Genomic DNA, 22,525 nt, shown 5'->3' on the forward strand with positions numbered 1-22,525 from the left:
TTGCTTAGTCATGTCTGACCCTTAGCATGCTCTGCAACCTACCAGGCTCCTCCATCAATGGGATTTTCCAGACAAGAGTACTGGAGTGGGGTGCCATGTTGTTAAGTCACTGGAATTGCAATTCCTAAAAGTTGCACAACAGAAAAAAGCAAATAAGCCTGAATTTTTTTTTTGTTCAGAGTAGTAAAGTAGTAAAGCTAGAATTTAGTGTGATTAGAAAGCAAACACTTCAGCAGTTCATGTTAGGAAACAAAGTTAAATTAGGGAAGCATGAAAGTTAGAAAAAAGGAATATTTGAAAATGTGAAATTTAAAAAAGTGATCAAAAACAAAGGTCAGGAAAGCAGAATTATGTTCTAATTATTAACAATCCTGCTGACCAACAATTCTATATTAAATTATAAACCCTGGATAAATGATCTAAAAACTGTTCATAGAAATAAAAGAATATGCAGCATATATCTAGTTGGAAATTAATATGAATACCTATTAATCAATGATAGGTAAATAAAATCAATGTTATAAAACAAAATATTTTAATCTAAATGAATTAATAACTAAAATAGTGTAATTGGTTGTAAAGCTAAAAATTTATGTACTGTGATATCAGAAAAACACATGATAAATTTTGCCTCTGGAAAAATAGCAGAGAAGCTGTATTGAAACAGTGTTAAAGATAATTTCAACTTTAATTCTGTATACATATTTATTAAGCTTTATCTCTGAGATGAGCACAATGTTAAAAGTCATTAACTTGTGAGTTGTAGAAACAAAGACATTTATTGTATTTTTACTTTAGTTTTATTTGTTACTGCTGCTACTACTAAATCGCTTCAGTCGTGTCCGACCCTGTGCGACCCCATAGACGGCAGCCCACCAGGCTCCCCCGTCCCTGGGATTCTCCAAGCAAGAATACTGGAGTGGGTTGCCATTTCCTTCTCCAATGCATGAAAGTAAAAAGTGAAAGTGAAGTTGCTCAGTCGTGTCCGACTCTTAGTGACCCCATGGACTGTAGCCCACCAGGCTCCTCCATTTGTTAAGAGACTGAAAAATAAAATGATTCTTGTGTGTGTGTGTGTGTGTGTGTGTGTGTGTTTGAAATGTCTTTTCTTTTTTTTATTTTATTATTATTATTATTGTTTTTTACTTTACAATATTGTATTGGTTTCCACCACTTTGAAAATAGTAATGTAACAAGTTTGATGATCTAAAAGCTTATTATTTGGTCTTGGAAAATCTTATTGAATTAATCAAAAGTCCTTGGTCACATAAAAAATTGACTATTCTTAGATGTATCTGATAATCTGTACGTTAAAGTCAGTGAAGGCATTAGGGATAGATCATAGGTTTAGAAAGAGAGGTCTTGGATCTGAGGATGGAATATCTCAGGGTCAAGTGTAGATTGAGAGAACAAGGCAATAAAGTGATAGGAAGAAGTCCAACATGCATCGCATAGACAGCAATACTATATAATAAACCTCAAGACCACATTTACATTATGAGCTTGAGTGCAAAGAAAAAGTCACCTAAATGGCACTGATGACATTAATGATAAATTGTATTTAAATTTTATGTTTGTTTTGGCTTCTCATTACACTGAGTGTTACATGTTTGGCAGACTTTTCCACTTCAGGATACAGAGTTGGTAATAATTTTTATTGAAACTATGAGCCTGGCTTTTTTAAAGGGTACAGCAGGATGCAAGCTCCATAAGAATAGATGTTCCTGTTAGTTGGGGTCATTGATTTATCCTCAGTGATGAGAATCATTGAAGACATACAATAAACACAAATGAGTACAAACTAAGTAAAACATGAATGAATGAATGAGTGGACACAGGAAACAGGGTCCAAGTTCTAGCACCACATTTCTCTAATTACAGAGCAATAAACACACAATATAGTAAATCATCTCCAGAAAAGAAGTGATTTCATGTTATCAAGGACAATGCATGATAACATACAAATAGGGGTCACACAACTCCCTTTCAGGACAGCCCATTAACCTTTGAACTAAAGTTCCAGTGAGTTTCTACAAGTTCTAAAATTCATTAGTCAGCAGTCCAGAACAAACCAACTTGTGTTGCAATCTGGCAGCAATAGGTCAGAACCAGGAGATACTTGTTAAGACAAGAACACACAAATTTTCCTAGAGAGATCAAAATCCTTAGTAAAACAATATGGTAGGTGTTTATTTTTTAATAACATATGGAGCACTCGCTCCCATATTTGTTTGGTCCTCACACCTTAAATGATGGGGTTGAGCGATGGTGGGATAACCAAATAGAGGTTGGCAACAAGAATGTGAATATGGTGGGGTATGTTGCGTCCAAATCGGTGGCTGAGGAAAGAGAAGAGTGAGGGGATATAGAAAACACAGAGGACAGCAATATGGGAGCCACATGTGCTTAGGGCATTTAGCCGTGCATCTTGGCAGACGGAAAACAGCCCAGAGTATATAAACATAAGAGATGCCAATAGGGACTGGGTTCAGGAGAAAAACAGAGACCACAAAGAGCCCATAAATACCATTGACACGGATGTTTCCACAGGACAGTTTTGCAATTCCCATGTGCTCACAGTCAGAATGAGATATTATTACATGAGCCTGGCAAAAGGGTAGGCAGTAGATGAGATAGATCATGGGAAAGGTAAGCAAGACTGTAAAAATTACAATGTACAAAGTGATGCTCATGAGTACCCGGGACGTCAGGATGGCTGTGTAGTGGAGTGGAGCACAGATCGCCACATAACGGTCAAAGGCCATTGCTACCAGGACCCCAGCCTCTATGCCAGTGAAAGCATGGATCAGGAACATCTGGGTCACACAAGCTCCAAAGTTGATCTCATGAGCACTAAACCAGAAGATACCCAGCATACGGGGTACTGAGGAAGTTGAAAGGGCCCAATCAATTGTTGAAAGAATGGCCAGGAAATAGAACATGGGCTCCCTGAGGGTCTGGTCCATCTTGATGACCAGCAGAATTGTGACATTGCCCGGTAAAGCCACTATATAAATAAAGCAGAAAGGCAGGGAGATCCATCCATGGACCTCTTCCAGACCTGGGATTCCAATGAGGAAAAATGTGATTGGGTGAAAAGTGCTCCCATTGTGATATGTCATCCTGTTACTTCTCGAAGAAAGTGAATCTGGTTCTCTTGCTCCTGTCAACAGAAAAAGTAAAAGAGAGAGGGGGAGAGAGAGAAATCAGAGGGAGAATGATCTGTTTCATCAATTCCTAGCTCAGTATGTCAGCACAGAGTTTATCTCATGTTTACTAGGTAAGTAGGCCTGTTACTGAATCACATGTATGGAGTTGTTCCCTCTAGCATTTAATATACCAGGTCAGAGTCATATTCAGTTTTTATTCTGCCTGCTGATTGATCTCTAATTCCAAATGTGAAGCTTTACAGCAAGCTCAGTGCAGAGTGCCAATAATTAGACTGCCATTCACTTTGAAAGAGAATTGGATGTGATTCTATTTGGGGAAATATAGTCTGGTAAGTGACTCTAGAAAAGTCAAGACTACACATGAGAACAAGTTAATGCATTACAGAGGCATTCAAAAATGCCTTCAAGGGGTCCATAAGGAAAATAAATTATAGATATAGGTGTATAGGAGCTTGTACAATTCAAGCCTGAATTCTTCTGATTCCCCATTATTCACATAGAGATGTACATGCAAAAATTCTGACCCAAGCCCAGTAGCCTCTCACAGACACCAAATCAGATCATAAGAGACACAGCTACATGTTCTCAGACAAATTACTGACCCCTTGAGATGCCTGGCCAGGAGCAGAGACAGCCATTGTTCATGAGTTACAGACTGCACAGAGTATCAGTTGGAGAAGGGGAGTGTTTTCTAGTGTCATTTACACTCTTCTCTGTCCATAGCTTATCAGGTATTCTCAGAACAGCTGTTAATTTTACTTGAGTTAATTTTACCACTGCTGTTGAGCCAACACTTGCTTGGTTACTCCTCCTACCAGTTCAATACACTGGAAGTAGGTAGAAAAATCTGAAAGCCTAAGATCATTTTGGTACTAGAGGAGGTATTTTTGGTAGCTCTCTGGGATATTAGTGTCTCAATAGGGAAGAATCTACCTCTGCAGTGAACTAAAGGTGTGGAGAAAGATACTTGAGAGATGCTTTCAAAATACAGCAGAATGTTGAGCATCTTGTCATGTGTTTGGTGGCCTTAGAGAAATGTCTGTTTAGGACTTCTGCCCAATTTTTATTTGGGTTTGTTGTTTTGATATTGAGCTACAAGAATTGTTTATATATTTTGGAGATTAATCCTATGTCCGTTGCTTCATTTACAAGTATTTTTCTCCCATTCTTCAAGCTGTCTTTTTGCTTTGCTTATGGTTTCCTTTGCTGTGCAAAAGCTTTTCAGTTTAATTAGGGACCATTTGTTTATTTTTTAAATAAACACAATTAAAAATTGTCATAACTCTAGGAGATAGGTCAAATAAGATCTTGCTGGGATTTATCACAAATAGTTTCTGACTGTTTTCCTCTAAGAGTTTTTTAGTGCCCAGCCTTACATTTAAGTATTAAATCCATTTTGACTTTATTTTTGTATATGGTGTTCAGTTCAGTTCAGTCACTGAGTCGTATTCAACTCTGCGACACCATCAATCACAGCACTCCAGGCCTCCCTGTCCTTCACCAACTCCCGGAGTTTACCCAAACTCATGTCCATCGAGTCGGTGATGCCATCCAGCCATCTCATCCTCTGTCGTCCCCTTCTCCTCCTGCCCCCAATCTCTCCCAGCATCAGGGTCTTTTCCAATGAGTCAACTCCTCGCATGAGGTGGCCAAAGTATTGGAGTTAGGGAGTCTCTAATTTCATTCTTTTCACATGTAGCTGCCCAATTTTCTCAACACCACTTATTGAAGAGACTATCTTTTCTCCACTGTATATTCTTGCCTCCTTGGTCATAGGTTAGGTGACCACAGTTGTGTGGGTTTATCTCTGGGTTTTCTAGCCTGTTGCATCGATCTATATTTCTGTTTTTGTGCCAGTACCATACTGTCTTGATTGAGAAACGCAAATCAAAACTACAATAAAATATCACCTTATACTGGTCAGAATGGCCACCATCAAAAAATCTACAAACAATAACGCTTAACAGGGTGTGGGAAAAAGAGAACCTTCTTAAACTGTTAAAGTGGGAAGGAAATCCAAAAAAGAGGGGATATGTGTATACATATGGCTCATTCACTTTGCTGTACAACAGGAACTGACACAGCAGTGTAAAACAGCTACACTTTAAAAAAATAGAGCTGCAGAATGAATCAAACCACTCAGAATACTCAAAATGAGGTAAAGAAAGTTGCCCCGGGGTTGTGTTACAGCAGTTGTAGTCAAAAGAAGGCATAGAGATCCTTCCTTTTTGTCCTTGTCATTGTTTAACTTTATTACATTTTTAGTTCATTCTCTTTTGATATAGAAAACATACCATGGTAAAAAACCAAACTCTCCTTTTTTGTGAATTCAGTCTAACAGAGAGAGAACTAGTGCTGCCCAGTGCACTGACTCTTGTTTGTGATCTATAAACACATAAGCAAACTGGGCAATTAAAATGCCACTGTCCAGTAGAAAAATGATGGCCATGGCCAAGGCCAAGGCTATAGAGTCCCTGTTGCTTATTTTGTAGCAACTCTAGGAGTCCACCTTCAACAGTGGATCACCACTAGCTTCAATCCTTCCTACTGCCAGAGAAATATATCTTATGTAGTGTGATTGACAAGATGATATTTCATGCCTTGGGTCTTTCTGAGCGTTTTAAAGAATAAGCTTGAAAGTGAAAGTGAAGTCACTCAGTCGTGTCTGACTCTTTGTGACCCCATGGACTGTACCCCACCAGGTTCTTCCATCCATGGAATTTTCTAAGCAAGAGTACTGGAGTGGGTTGCCATTTCCTTCTCCAAAGGATAAACTTATCACCATTTAAAAACATATTATTTTTTCCTACCTAGTGCAATCTGGCAACATGATCCATTCTCAGCCTGTTCTGCCCGTGTGCCTCTCCATTTACTGGAGAGATCTATTCACCAGAAATCAGCAGCTGGTTCACCTTTTGCATGTGTGCTGGGTCTTATGCACAGCGTCAAGCGGCACAATACTTACCCCTCATTCTGAACAGGGCATGGAGGACACGTTTATATTAGAGATTGAGTATTCAAGAGATATTTCTAAGAAAACACCACAACTTTGCACAGAGCTCTGGGACTGAGTCCTCAGGGACTGCTCGCAAACGTCAAGATTCTACTCTAGAGGCCGAAAACTCCAAAGGATATAGAAGCAGACCGAAGTGTATGTAAATAAAAGTTAACAAGTGGAGATAAAACAGTTAGTTCATCTATTCTTGACATATGTGAAAAGATATATATTATTGTATCTTCATGTGAATGTGAATACATGGCCCAATTCTACATGTTACTGACATTCTACACAGAGAATAAACTAATTTAATTTAAAATGTTTTTAAAAATATGAAGTTTTTTTTTTTCTTTTGCTTTAGCTCTTACTCTTTCTCTTCACTGATAGTTTGTTTTTTTCCAACCTCATAACTGAGAGAGTCAATTCCTAGGCAGGTTGATAAGTCTGGGATCCCCAAGGAAGAGATAGAGGTCTGGAGTTCTCAAGAAGGAGAAAAGGATAAACTTCTTTCTCTCTCTCTCTCTCTCTAAGCCCAGAACTAATGATTATACAACAAAACAACTCATCTTCCTCAAGGATATGTTTTTCCCTTAAACACTGTACCAATGGTTATATAGCAGCAATGTATCCTGCTTGAGGACATGTTTCTCCTTCTTAAGAACCTTCTGAATAATCCTGTCATCTTAAAGTGTATGTTGTGTGAATGGGTCTGGTAAGACCTTTACAATCTTTAGACATTCTTTAGATTTACTGTAATAGCCCACTGAAAAAGTATATAGCTCCCTTGCTAAGACTAGCAAGGGGGGCCCTCTCTGTCCCCCTTCTGATGTCTATGTTAGAAGCCTTCTCTGTCCTCTTTTATTTTAATAAAACTCCGCTACACAAAAGCTCTTGAGTGATCAAGTCTGGTCCCTGGTCCCAAAGCTAAATCTTCTTCAGAGATCACGAATCTGACATCATATACCATAAGCTATAGTAACTACTGAGTTTCCCTGATTAGTCTTGACACAGATTCATCATTAGTTTTTCACACTGTTTTCTGTACATACTTTCCCTAGCACTATCCTCACAATTTTGCATGTACAGAATTCTGAAATCCTACTAATTATAAATGCTTAATTTTCAATCCTAAATTTAGAGTGCTATTGTCTAAGTCATAGCCCTGTCACATACTAGCCATGTCACTTTGAGTGACTTACATATTTCTACACCTCAGTTTCCCTAATAATAAAAAGGGACTCAAAATACTGCCTTCCTTCTTGAGCAAATTTGGGAATAAATTAAAATTTTCTTGTACATTCAGAACCCTATCCTGTACATTGTAAGTGGTCAATTATAGTTCATCTTATTATTATTATTATCATTATTATTATTTTCTTTTAGCAACAAATTTAATTAAAATATAACTTATTTATAATATTAGTTTCTGGTATACAACATAATGATTCCATATTGCAAAATGGTCACCAGGATAAGTCCAATTATCATTTTTGTCTATACAAAGTTATTAAAATAATATTGACTATATTACCTTTCCAAGTGGTGTAATGGTAAAGAAACTTCCTGCCAATGGAGGAAACACAAGAGACACAGGTTTGATCTCTGGATCAGGAAGATCCCCTGGAGAAGGAAATGGCAACCCACTCCATTATTCTTGCCTGGAGAATTCCATGGCCAGAGGGGCCAGGTGGGCTTTGGTCCATGGAGTCGCAAAGAGTTGGAGAAAATTGAGTGACTAATACTTTCACTTTCACCAATGTTGTAAATCATATTTCTGTAACTTACTTATTTTATAACTGTAAGTTTCTGCCTCACCATCTCCCTCGTCTATTTTACTCATCCCTTTATGCCACTTCTCTATGGCAACCGCTTGTTTTTTCGCTGCATCTATGAGTCTGTTTCTGCTTTGTTATGTTTGTTCAATTCATTTTTAAAAAATTCTACACATAAGTGAAATCATCTGTTACTTGTCTTTCTGTGCTGATTTGTTAAACTTAGCATGGGACCTGCTAGGTCCATCTCTGTTGTCAAAAATGGCAAGAGTCCAATCTTTTTCATGACTGAGTAATTTTCCAATATAGGTGTATACCACATTCTCTTTATCCATCTATTGATGGGCACTTAGATTGCTTCCATATCTTGTCTATTATAAATAATGCTGCAGTGGACATTAGGGTACACATATGTTTTTGCATTACTGTTTGTCTTTCTTCAGGTAAATACCCAGAAGTGAAATTTCTGGATCATATGACAGTTGTAGCTTTAAGTTTTTGAGGATCTTCCATGTTGTTTTGAACAGTGGCTGCACCATTTACAATTCTACCTGCGAGGGTTTCTTCTCCACATCCTTGTCAATACTTGTTGTTTGTAACCTTTTTGATGAGAGAATGTCTAATGGGTATGAGTGAGATTTCACTATGGTTTTGATTTGCATGTCCTTGATGATTAGTGATGTTGGCACCTTTTTGTACATCTGACTGCCATCTGTATGTCTCTTTTGGGTTTAAATTCACAAGAACAAGTCCATAGATATTATTCATGCAAAAGTGATTAAGGAATCACTTCCAATTCTATACCCATTTTCTTTCTGAAATCTCTAAAGATATTAAATATTTTCTAATTTTTAGTTCAGTTCAGTTGCTCAGTCGTGTCCGACTCTTTGCGACCCCATGAATCACAGCACACTAGGCCTCCCCGTCCATCACCAACTCCCAGAGTTTACTCAAACTCATGTCCATCGAGTCGGTGATGCCATCCAGCCATTCAATCCTCTGTTGTCCCCTTCTCCCCCTGCCTCCAATCCCTCCCAGCATCAGTCTTTTCCAATGAGTCAACTCCGCATGAGGTGGCCAAAGTATTGGAGTTTCAGCTTTAGCATCAGTCCTTCCAATGAACACCCAGGACTGATTTCCTTTAGAATGGACTGGTTGGATCTCCTTGCAGTCCAAGGAACTCTCAAGAGTCTTCTCCAGCACCACAGTTCAAAAGCATCAATTCTTCAGCACTCAGCTTTCTTCACAGTCCAACTCTCACATCCAGACATGACTACTGGAAAAACCATAGCCTTGACTAGATGGACCTTAGTCGGCAAGTAATATCTCTGCTTTTTAATATGCTATCTAGATTGGTCATAACTTTCCTTCCAAGGAGTAAGCGTCTTTTAATTTCATGGCTGCAGTCCATCTGCAGTGATTTTGGAGCCCAGAAAACTAAAGTCTGACACTGTTTCCACTGTTTCCCCATCTATTTGCCATGAAGCGATGGGACCAGATGCCATGATCTTCTTTTTCTGAATGTTGAGCTTTAAGCCAACTTTTTCACTCTCCTCTTTCAATTTCATCAGGAGGCTTTTTAGTTCCTCTTCACTTTCTACCATAATGGTAGGGTCATCTGAGGTTATGAAAAGTTGTTGCTGAATCGCACAAAGACACCGGGATTTTTGGCCCCTGGAGGAGAAGAATTCAATCCAGGGCCAGAGACAAGGCTTGATCGCTCAGAGCTTTTGTGTAATAAAGTTTTATTAAAGTATAAAGGAGATAGAGAAAGTTTCTGACATAGACATCATAAGGGGGCAGAAAGAGTACCCCCCTGCTAGTCTTCAGCTGGATGTTATATAGTCACTAGCAGTCTGTTAATGAAAGAAAGGAATGTCTTAAAGCTCAAAATGGCACCAGGCCCCTCATCCATAAGATGCATTTGGGGATCATCTTGGCACCAAATGGTTCATCCTGGGCCATAAAATGATTAACATGAATCTTGAAGGAGGGCAGATCACCATACAAATAGTTTCATTTACATAGATTAGAGGAACAATATCTGAGTATAACACACTGATTTGTCAAGTAGGTTCTGAGCAAAGAGGTGGAACCAACTTGAAGACAGAGTTTGGGGTAAATGCATAGTACATTAGCATAGCTTAAGATAAGCATCTCCATAAGAGAAATGCATTGGTTATCTCTGCTGCTGCTGCTGCTAAGTCACTTCAGTCGTGTCCGACTCTGTTCGACCGCATAGATGGCAGCCCACCAGGCTCCCCCGTCCCTGGGATTCTCCAGGCAAGAACACTGGAGTGGGTTGCCATTTCCTTCTCCAATGCATGAAAGTGAGAAGTGAAAGTGAAGTCACTCAGTCATGTCCGACCCTCAGCCACCCCACGGACTGCAGCCTACCATGCTCCTCCATCCATGGAATTTTCCAGGCAAGAGTACTGGAGTGCGTTGGTTACCTCTAGGTTTGAGAATAGTTAACTTCAGGTGAAACCAGGTGTCGTTATGGCAACACAGTATTTTAGAGAAACTTCCTTTTAAATTTGTATAGAGAAGGAAAAAAAAATATCGATAGTTTGTTTCCTCCTGCTGCTTAAGGGAGATAAAAATGTCTGACACTTGCAGGCTATTTCCTCCGCTTGGAGACCCCTGACCTTCCTGCCTGTTACCTTCTCAGTTATTGATATTTCTTCCAGCAATCTTGATTCCAGTTTGTGCTTCTTCCAGCCCAGCATTTCTCATGATGTACTCTGCATATAAGTTAAATAAGCAGCGTGACAATATACAGCCTTGATGTACTCCTTTTCCTTTTTGAACCGGTCTGTTGTTCCATGCCCAGTTCCAACTGTTGCTTCCTGACCTGCATATAGGTTTCTCAAGAGGCAGATCAGGTGGTCTGGTATTCCCATCTCTTTCAGAATGTTCCACAGTTTATTGTGATCCACACAGTCAAAGGCTTTGGCATAGTAGATAAAGCAGAAATAGATGTTTTTCTGGAACTCTCTTGCTTTTTCCATGATCCAGCGGATGTTGGCAATTTGATCTCTGGTTCCTCTGCCTTTTCTAAAACGAGCTTGAACATCTGGAAGTTCATGGTTCATGTATTGCTGAAGCCTGGCTTGGAGAATTTTGAGCATTACTTTACTAGCATGTGAGATGAGTGCAATTGTGTGGTAGTTTGAGCATTCTTTGGCATTGCCTTTCTTTGGGATTAGAATGAAAACGGACCTTTTCCAGTCCTGTGGCCACTGCTGAGTTTTCCAAATTTGCTGGCATATTGAGTGCAGCACTTTCACAGCATCATCTTTCAGGATTTGAAATAGCTCAACTGGAATTCCATCACCTCTGCTAGCTTTGTTTGTAGTGATACTTTCTAAGGCCCACTTGCCTTCACATTCCAGGATGTCTGGCTCTAGGTGAGTGATCACACCATCATGATTATCTGGGTCATGAAGATCTTTTTTGTACTACTCTTGCCAGTGCTGTATACCCAAACCTTAGCAAGAGACCAGTAATAAAGCCCAATATGGCACCGTCTTCTAAGAAGACCAACCGTTTGGTGGCAACTTGGCTACACTAAGCATTTATACTCTAAAAAGGGCAGCATTTCATTTAGATTGGACATATTTTCTAAGCATGAGTTTGACTTTCCTTCCCATAGAGTCTCACTCATCATCCCAAGGACTATAGCATGCTCAATACATTGATACCCTGGAGAAGCTAGTGGGGGCTTCTTTCATAGCTCAGTAAAGAATCTGCCTGTGATGCAGGAGAACTGGGTTCAATTCCTGGGTAGGGAAAATCCTCTGGAGAAGGAAATGGCAACCCACTCCAGTATTCTCGCCTGGAGAATCTCATAGAGCGAGAAGCCTGGCAGGCTACAGTCCATGGGATCACAAGAGTCAGACATGTCTTAGCCACTAAACCACCACCACCACCACTCTGGAGAAGGAAATGGCACCCACTCCAGTATTCTTGCCTGGAGAATCCCACGGACAGAGGAACCTGGTGGACTTCAATCCATGGGGTTGCACAGAGTCAGACACAACTGAAGCGACTGAGCAGCAGCAATACATTGATATAGAATTTGCATAATACCATATAGAAACAAGGGACCCATTTTACAACAAGAGGTGTTCAGTGAGTTACAGCAGTGGACACATGTCCATGAGATGCCTTGATTATATCTTATACTATTAAGCTGGCAAACTAATGAAGTGGTAGATTTACCTATTGTGTGTATGTCTTAGTTGTCAACTTATAAATTGCTATCTACAATGATGCATAAACCATCCAGGATACAGTACACACTCTAAATTATCAGTTATTCTAAAGAAAGAATATATGTGTCTGAGGAAACAGAAGAGTAAATGTTTCCATCTTACTATTTGTTTTATAGTTAATTTGTTCTTTTCCCCTTTTCCACCTTTCCTATATTTCTAATGAATTGAATATTATTATGATTTAATATAACCACTTATTATTTATTACCTATACCTTTTTTAGCTGTATATATTAGTAACACCTTCAGAATTTTTAGTATACATCTTTAGCTTATCATTATCTACTTTCCTGTAATGTATCATTTTGCATATAGAATAAGAATCCTATTAACAGTTAACAAAATAAGAATCTTATAAGAATATACTAATATTACCCACACCTTGGTCTTTTTGCTATTTTTGTCATATATTTTATTTCTACCTATGTAATTAATACCACAATGCATTATTATTATCTTTGCTGTAAGTGATCCTTTAATATTGTATTGCTGCTCTGTTTGAGTTAAATTGTTCCAGGTGCTAAATATATGATATTGTCTTTACTTGGTCCTCATTTTTGAAGAATGTTTTTGCTGAGTATAGCATTTTAGGGTGTTTGGTTGCTATTTCTGCTTTTTCTAGTACTATGAAGATATAGCTCCACTGTCCTTTGGGTTGCATGATTTCTGGCAAGAAGGCTGTCTTCATTCTTATTTTGTCTCTCTGTAGTAAATTTGATGTCATTTTTCTGTCAGCTTTCAGGCAGTTCCACTGCTTTTAAGCAAATTGATTAGGATGTGCTTCTCTATGGTTTCATTCATATTCTTTTCCAGATTGTGTTTATTGAGCTTCTTGAATTGTGGACAAAGTTTTATTAAATTCAGGAAACAAACTGTTGTTTATACTTTTTTTTCTATTCTCTTCTCTTTTTAAATTTCAAGTTATTCCCTCTCATTTAAATACATTCAGTATGCTTTTCATCTCTCTCATACTAATTTTCATTCTAGAACTTAAATTTCATCTTTAAAAAGGTCATAGCTCTATTTAATATGTTAATGCTTTCCTTTACATTCTTGAATATAATGATCATATTTATATATTTTTTAATGTTCTTGTCTACTTATCCCATCATTAGTCTCATCTAGGCATGTGTTTCTATGGTTTGAATCATCAATGTGGCTTCTGCTATTACTCATCTTTCCATGTCTTACAAACTTTTTTATTCAATTTTATACATTGTGAATTTTATACTGTTAAGCAAAGGATTTTTTTTTGTATTTCTCTAAATATAAATTTTATCTTTATTTTTGTGTGTAATAAAATTACATATAAATGGTTTAATTCTTTCAAGATTTTTCTTTATACAAGGTTAGCAATAACCAAAACAGTTTTTAATTTAGGGATAATTTGCCCCATTGCCAATACACAGAACATCTGTTTGTATATTTAGAAGACTCTTAGCCTTCTAAATATACAAACAGATGTTCTGTGTATTATAAAGTTTCTCTACTCTGGCTATGAGAATATAAACTCTTCTCAGTCATATAGAAAGTTTAAAAAATCATTCTATATACTCCTTTCTGATGGTTTTTTCCCAGCCTCAGTAGTTCCTTCACAAACATACAATGATCAGTACAGAACTGAAGACCTCTGGGGAGTGTCCTACGGGTCACATATCTGTCTATGTGCAGCTTTCTGCTCTCTGTTACTCTGCCTCATAATTCAGGGAGACCACCAGACTCTGTTAGGGTTCTCCTCACTTCAAGACTCAATAAACGTCCAATAAATAAACTAGGGCAATCACCAGGCTCACCTCATTTTTCCCCTTCTCTTAGAAATCACTCTTTGTTACATTTTACCCAACTTCTTAGAACTATTCTTTCATATATTTTTCACATTTTCTGTTGTTGTTTAAAGTGAGGGACTATATCTGATCTTTGTTGCTCCATCACAGCAATGAAGAGAAATTGGATGTTTATTTTGTATATAATTGTTTGCGTCATTGTTTTAATCCCAAATTATAATCTGAATGTGTGGGTAAATACACTCTAAAACCATCAGTGTTCCAGATTTAGTCTCACTCCCTTGCTTTCAAAGGAATGAATGCCTGTTTTGATATTTCAACTTATTATATGTCAACCTTGAGTGAGTAATCATGGCCTGTGTTTATCTCAACACTAGAAAGTGAGCATGATTCTAATAGCTATACAAGGGAATAACTGAAGAGGAAACTAAGGTACGAGCAAAGGATAAAGGAAAAAAAGTCAGTTACAGTGATGATACTGGCAGAGTAAGATTGGGTTTGCTAAGGTCTTTAAAATTTCAGGCCCAATCCATGCCAAGCGTAGATCATTAAAACAAACAAAAGTTTGCACAAAATTCTGGCACTTGACAAAGGAATAACTAATCATGGACTAATAATGAATGATAACCACAATTGAGTCTTTGGATTAAGAGATTTCAATTGATTTATTATTTTTAAAAGCTGTAAAACATGTTATAAATCAGTTTGCTTTGTTATATTAAAATCTTCATATTTGTGAAGTGATCTTCATATAATGCTGGAATATAATCAGAACAAGGATAAAATCCCAAATTTACCAAGAAAACAAAAAAAAAACCTGGAAATAGAATAAAAATTAGGGAATTCTCCAAAATCACATATCTAATATGTTGCAAAGTTAAGATTCCAGTGGAGAAAATATTCCTCCAAATCAATGCTAACTGATAAAAGTGGGATGTTTTCTAAAGCCTCTTTCTTTGCCTAAAGAGGCAAATGTGAAAAACACCTAGATGAATCTGCTTGGTCCTGACGCTGTAGATAATGGGATTAAGTACTGGTGGGAGAAGCAGGTATGTGTCCAGCATGAGAATATGGACTGTGGGAGGAAAAGGTTTCCCAAAGTGTTGAACCATGCATACGCCAAATACAGGGACAAAGAAGCTAAGTGCCACACATACATGGGATAAACAAGTATTGAGTGCTTTAATCGTTCTTCATGAGATGCAATCCCAAGAATAGCATGGAGAATTAGGACATAGGAGAGGCATATGAGAACTGAGTCTGTGCCCAATGTGTTGTTCTATGTTCAGTTCTAACTGTTGCTTCCTGACCCGCATACAGATTTCTCAAAGGCAGGTCAGGTGGTCTGGTATTCCCATCTCTTTCAGAATTTTCCACAGATTCTTGTGATCTACACAGTCAAAGGCTTTAGCATACCCAATAAAGTAGAAATAGATGTTTTTCTGGAACTCTGCTGCATTTATGATGATCCAGCGGATGTTGGCAATTTGATCTCTGGTTCCTCTGCCTTTTCTAAAACGAGCTTGAACATCTGGAAGTTCACGGTTCATGTATTGCTGAAGCCTGGCTTGGAGAATTTTGAGCATTACTTTACTAGCATGTGAGATGAGTGCAATTGTGTGGTAGTTTGAGCATTCTTTGGCATTGCCTTTCTTTGGGATTGGAATGAAAACGGACCTTTTCCAGTCCTGTGGCCACCACTGAGTTTTCCAAATTTGCTGGCATATTGAGTGCAGCACTTTCACAGCATCATCTTTTAGGATTTGAAATAGCTCAACTGGAATTCCATCACCTCCACTAGCTTTGTTTTTATCAGTGCTTCCTAAGATCCACTTGATTTCATGTTCCAGGATGTCTGGCTCTAGGTGAGTGATCACACCATCGTGATTATCTAGGTCGTGAAGATCTTTTTTTGTACAGTTCTTTCGGGTATTCTTGCCACCTCTTCTTAATATCTTCTGCTTCTGTTAGATCCCTACCATTTCTGTCCTTTATTGAGTCCATCTTTGCATGAAATGTTCCCTTGGTATCTCTAATTTTCTTGAAGAGATCTCTGGTCTTTCCCATTCTGTTGTTTTCCTTTATTTCTTTGCACTGATCACTGAAGAAGGCTTTCTTATTTCTCCTTGCTATTCTTTGAAACTCTGCATTCAAATGGGTATATCTTTCCTTTTTTCCTTTGATTTTTGCTTCCCTTCTTTTCTCAGCTATTTGCAAGGCCCCCTTAGACAGCCATTTTGCCTTTTTTGCATTTCTTTTTCTTGGGAATGATCTTGCTCTCTGTCTCCTGTACAATGTCACGAACCTCTGTCCACAGTTCATCAGGCACTCTGTCTATCTGATCTAGTCCCTTAAATCTGTTTCTCACTTCCACTCTATAATCATAATGGATTTGATCAAGGTCATACCTGAATGGTCTAGTGGTTTTCCCTATTTTCTTCAATATAAGTCTGAATTTGGCAATAAGGAGTTCATGAACTGAGTCACAGTCAGCTCCCAGTCTCCCAACTCGTGTCCATCAAGTCAGTGATGCCATCTAAGCACCTCATCCTCTGTCCTTCCCTTCTCCTCTTGCCTTCAATCTTTCCCAGCATCAGGGTTATTTCCAATGAGTCAGTTCTTTGCATCTGGTGGCTCAAGTATTGGAGCTTCAGCTTCAGTGTCAGTCCTTCCATTGAATATTCAGGACTGATTTCCTTTAGGATGTATGAATTTTAGAATATGCTTGACATTTTGCACAAAGACATCAACTGTGATTTTGATATGGTTTTAATGAATCTGTAGATACATTTGAGATGTATTGCCACCTGAACATAGTCTTATTTTAAAAAAATAAAAATCTTAGTTCACAATACATAAAAATTAACTTATAAGTGAGTCAAATGTATTAATGAAAGAGATAAAGCTGTAAAATGCTTAAAATAAAACATAGAGTAAAATTTTAATGATCTCAGATTTGGCAGAGGAGTCTGAGTGAACTCCTGGAGTAGGTGATGGACAGGGAGGCCTGGCGTGCTGCGATTCATGGGATCGCAAAGAGGCGGACATGACTGAGCAACTGAACTGAACTGAACTGAACAGAAGTATTAGGACACCAGAAGCATGAGCTACAAAAGTAAAAAAAAAAAAAAAAAAGAGACTTCATCAAAATTAACTAATTTTATGCTTCAAAGGATATCACCAAGAAAAAGAAATTATAAACCCAAAATTGGGAGGAAATATCTATAATCATGTATATGATAAGAGCCTTAGGTCTAAAATATGTAAAATAATAGAAAGACAAAAAAAAAACAGTTAAAAATAACCAAGAGATCTGAATAAATATTTCTTTTTGTTTGTTTGTTTGTTTGTTTTTTTGAATAAATATTTCTTAAGGAGAATACACAAATAGCCAATACAAAATGCTTGTCATTAGTAAAATGATAATCGGAGCCACAATGAAATATCATTACATATTCATTAAAACAGAATTAAAAAATGAAACAAGTGTTGCTGAGAAGGTGGAGAAACTAGAATCCTCATACACTACTGTGAGAATGTAAAATTTGAAGCTACTTTGGAAAAGTCTGGAAAAATTCTTTAAGCAGTTAAGCTTAGAGTTCCTGTATAATCCAAGAATTTCACTCTAAAATAAATTTCTAAAAGAAATGAAAGTGTGTCCACACAAAAATATATACAAGAATATACATATCAGCATTATAATCAGTTCAGTTCAGTCGCTCAGTCGTGTCCGACTCTCTGTAACCCCATGGACAGCAGCACTCCAGGCCTCCCTGTTTATCACCAATCCCCGGAGCCCACTCAAACTCTTGTCCATAGAGTCGGTGATGCCATCCAACAAAGCCACCCTCTGTCGTCCCCTTCTCCTTCTGCCCTCAATCCTTCCCAGTATCAGAGTCCTTTCCAATGAGTCAGTTCTTCGCATTATAATAGAATGTGGAATTAAATCAAATGGTTATCAGCAATCTGAATGATAAACAAAATGTACGATATACATTGTACTGAGTTTGAGGTTTTGGGGATCAGGAAAAGGCTTAACCATAAAATGGCAGTAGCTTAACTTTAGATTTCTTGGGCAGCACTGGGACAGCTTGTGTAGTAAGAGAAGTCCCACACCGCAGGACTTCCCAGGGGTAGTGGTCAGTGCCACCACTCCAGGGGGAAAAGAACAAGGGAACTCCTGAGACAAATGGTTAATTAGGCAGGACGTATGTTTCTTGGGACTTCCCTGGTAGGTCAGATAGTAAAGAATCTGCCTGCCAGTACAGGAGACTTGGATTTGATCCCTGGGTCAGGAAGACCCCCTGGAGAAGGGAATGGCAACCCACTCCAGTATTCCTGCCTGAAGAACTCCATGGACAGAGGAGCCTGGAGGGCTATAGTCCATGGGGTCACAAAAGGTCAGACACAACTGCGCGACTAAGCTCCACTACTATGTTTCTTGATAATATCTTTCACTCTCATAGAAGGTAGACACTGGGTCAGAGAGCCCTCAAGGGCAACAGTGATTTGGAATTTTTTATAGCTTCTGGATTTGTCTTATCTATAGCTAATAGAATTTGGGTCAGCTTTGTGAGTATACCAATCAGGCAGTCTCTGTGTGGTTACAATTATGTTTATGTGGGATATATTGACAAGGACTGCATGTAAAGAATTTCAATTTGGTGCCAGTGAGCTTGAGATTAAAGTCCTACTCGCTATAAAGAAGTAAACAACATACAAGTCAATAAACAGGTTCTATCTTTAATCCATTTACATAATACCATAAAATGAAAAATCATTCAGCAATAAAAAGGACTGAAGTACTGAATCATTATACATCAGTATGCTAAATAAAATGTTAGCCACAAAATACATTATGTATTATTACATTCATCAGATCTGTTCAGTTCAGTCACTCACTTGTGTCTGACTCTGCAAACCCATGGACTGCAGCACACCAGGCCTCCCTGTCCATCACCAGCTCTCGGAGCCTACTCAAACTAACGTCCATCAAGTCGGTGATGCCAGCCAACCATCTCATCCTCTGTCATCCCCTTCTCCTCCTGCCTTCAATCTATCCCAGCACTTGGGTCTTTTCAAATGAGTCAGCTCTTCACTTCAGGTGGCCAAAGTATTGGAGTTTCAGCTTCAACATCAGTCCTTCCAATGACATCCAGGACTGATTTCCTTTAGGATGGACTGGTTGGATTTCCTTGCAGTCCGTGGAACTCTCAAGAGTCTTCAATACCACAGTTCAAAAGCATCAGCTCTTCAGCACTCAGCTTTCTTTCAACTCTAACATCCATACATGACTACTGGAAAAACCATAGCCTTCGCTAGATGGACTTTTGTTGGCAAATTACATTCATAGGAAAGTCCAAAATAGGGACATCTGTTAGACCAGAAATTAGATTAGTGGTTCCTTGAGACATAGTCTTTTTCAGATCAATTTTCTTTGTAGGTTATTTTAAAATATTAAAAATAGTTCCTGTGCTCAGGTACCACTAATGATAAAGACCCTGCCTGCCAATGCAGAAAATATAAGAGATATGGGTTCAATCTCTGAGTTGGGAAGATCCCCTGAAGGAGGGCACAGCAATTCACTCCAGTATTCTTTCCTGGAGAATCCTGTGGATAGAGGAGCCTGACAGGTTATAGTCCACTGAGTCGCATAGAGTTGAACACGACTGAAGCAACAGATCCTTATTGGTTATCTGTTTTATATATAGTAGCATTTATCTGTTAATCCCAGATTCCTAATTTATCCCTCCACCTTGCTTTCCCCTTTGGTAACCCTAAGTTTGTTTTCTATATCTATGAGTCTATTTCTGTTTTGTAAATAAGTTCCTTTGTATCATTTTTTTTCCAGATTCCATATACAAGGGATATCACATGATGCTTGTCTCTTTCTGTCTGATTTCCTTCACTTAGTATGATAATCACAGTCTCTAGGTCCATCCACGTTGCTACACATGGCATGATTTCATTCTTTATCCATTCTTCTGTCTATGGACATTTAAGTTGCTTCTATGTCATGGCTGTTGTAAATAGTGCTGCTATGAACATTGAGATGCATGAATCTTCTTGAATTAGAGTTTTCATCTTTTCCAGATATATGCCCAGGATTGAGATTGCTGGATCATCTGGGAACTCTATTTTTAGTTTTTTAAAGAACCTCCATACTAAAGACATACATTTTTTAAAGTAAAGAAGTGGAGAAAGATATGCAATGCTATCACTAATCCAAAGAAAATAGGATAAACTATATTAATTTCAGAAAATGAGAACAAGTATCAGGGATAAATATCAGGGATATTATATTTTGATAAAATAATTTCAAAGATAATAAATCTTAATATCTATGCACCAGACAACAAACCTCTAAATTCTGAGGTAAAACTGATAGAATGACAAGGAGAAATAGAGAAATCCACTATGATATTTGGAGAACTTAACATATTTTTTTCAATAACTAATAGGTCAAAAACAAGCAGAAAACGGATGAAAATCTGGGTTTCAGAAGTATCTATATCACTCAGTGAAGAAAGGCCTTCCTGGTTCCTACACACAGAACCTATGGTTTCTGGATTATTTGAGAGCTAACCAAATCAGTTCAATTATTTTGGCCCAAGTTTTCTTTCCTTTATGTTTATTAAAGTGTACTGATATTCATTCCGTTATAATTTTCTTTTAATAGAAGTCTTACCTGATGGAAATTTTTTTTCTCTCTTGAACAAAGACTTTATAATATAATATATTAATATATTAATATTAATAATTTAATATTTTACATTAATATAGAATACATATTATATTAAAATATTTTTACATCAATTTTATGGGAAATATTGTTGATATAGACTATAGAGTCTATATTACACTTGAAGTGAAAGTCGCTCAGTCGTGTCTGATTCTTTGTGACCCCATGGACTTAGTCCATGGAATTCTCTAGGCCAGAGTACTAGAGTGGGTAGCCTTTCCCTTCTCCAGAGGATCTTCCCAACCCAGAGATCAAACCCTGGTCTCCCACAATGCAGGCAGATTCTTTACCGGCTGAGCCACATGGGAAGTCCAAGAATACTAGAGTGGTAGCCTATCCCTTCTCCAACAGATCTTCCTGACCCAGGAATCGAACTGGGGTCTCTTGCATCACAGGCGGATTCTTTCCCAACTGAGCTATGAGGGAAGCCCCTATATTAGACTTGAAGTAATTTTGAAATCCAAATCCTTTTCATAAAGTAAGGACTTTACAAGTTATAACTAATAACTTCACTAAAATGTTGTCTTGATGACCCTTTTAGTCTCATAAACCTTTAGTGCTAATTATTTTTTTTTTAATTTTCTATTTTATTTTTATTTTTATTTTTTTTTAAATTTATTTATTTATTTTTAATTTTTACTTTACAATTCTGTATTGGTTTTGGCATAGATTGACATGAATCCACCACAGGTGTACATGCGTTCCCAAACATGAACCCCCCTCCCACCCCCCTCCCCACAACATCTCTCTGGGTTATCCCTGCGCGTCAGCCCCAAGCGTGTCATATCCTGCATCAGACATAGACTGGCATTTCGATTCTTACATGTTATTATACATGTTTCAATGCCATTCTCTCAAATCATCACACCCTCTCCCTCTCCCTCTGAGTCCAAAAGTCCGCTATACACATCTGTGTCTTTTTTGCTGTCCTGCATACAGGGTCATCATTGCCATCTTCCTAAATTCCATATATATGTGTTAGTATACTGTATTGGTGTTTTTCTTTCTGGCTCACTTCACTCTGTATAATTGGCTCCAGTTTCATCCATCTCATCAGAACTGATTCAAATGTATTCTTTTTAATGGCTGAGTAATACTCCATTGTGTATATGTACCACAGCTTTCTTATCCATTCATCTACTGATGGACATCTAGGTTGTTTCCATGTCCTGGCTATTATAAACAGTGCTGCGATGAACATTGGGGTACATGTGTTTCTTTCAATTCTGGTTTCCTCTGTGTGTATGCCCAACAGTGGGATTGCTGGGTCATAAGGCATTTCTATTTGCAATTTTTTAAGGAATCTCCACTCTGTTCTCCATAGTGGCTGTACTAGTTTGCATTCCCACCAACAGTGTAGGAGGGTTCCCTTCTCTCCACACCCTCTCCAGCATTTATTGCTTGCAGATTTTTGGATCGCAGACATTCTGACTGGTGTGAAGTGGTACCTCATTGTGGTTTTGATTTGCATTTCTCTAATAATGAGTGATGTTGAGCATCTTTTCATGTGTTTGTTAGCCATCCGTATGTCTTCTTTGGAGAAATGTCTATTTAGTTCTTTGGCCCATTTTTTTATTGGGTCGTTTATTTTTCTGGAATTGAGCTGCAGGAGTTGCTTGTATATTTTTGAGATTAGTTGTTTGACAGTTGCTTCATTTGCTATTATTTTCTCCCATTCGGAAGGCTGTCTTTTCAGTTTGCTTATGGACACCTTATCTTTGACAAAGGAGGCAAGAATATACAATGGAGTAAAGACAATCTCTTTAACAAGTGGTGCTGGGAA

The 22,525-nt window shown here is 38.0% G+C and overlaps 1 pseudogene; it reads right to left on the bottom strand.

The window, feature by feature from the left end:
* Positions 1–2,122: 2,122 nt before the first annotated feature.
* On the bottom strand, positions 2,123–3,122 carry LOC120875930 (annotated as a pseudogene).
* Between the last annotated feature and the right edge of the window lie 19,403 nt (positions 3,123–22,525).

This window comes from Oryx dammah, unplaced genomic scaffold (assembly GCF_014754425.2).
Source record: "Oryx dammah isolate SB20612 unplaced genomic scaffold, SCBI_Odam_1.1 HiC_scaffold_17, whole genome shotgun sequence".
NCBI classification, from domain to species: domain Eukaryota; kingdom Metazoa; phylum Chordata; class Mammalia; order Artiodactyla; family Bovidae; genus Oryx; species Oryx dammah.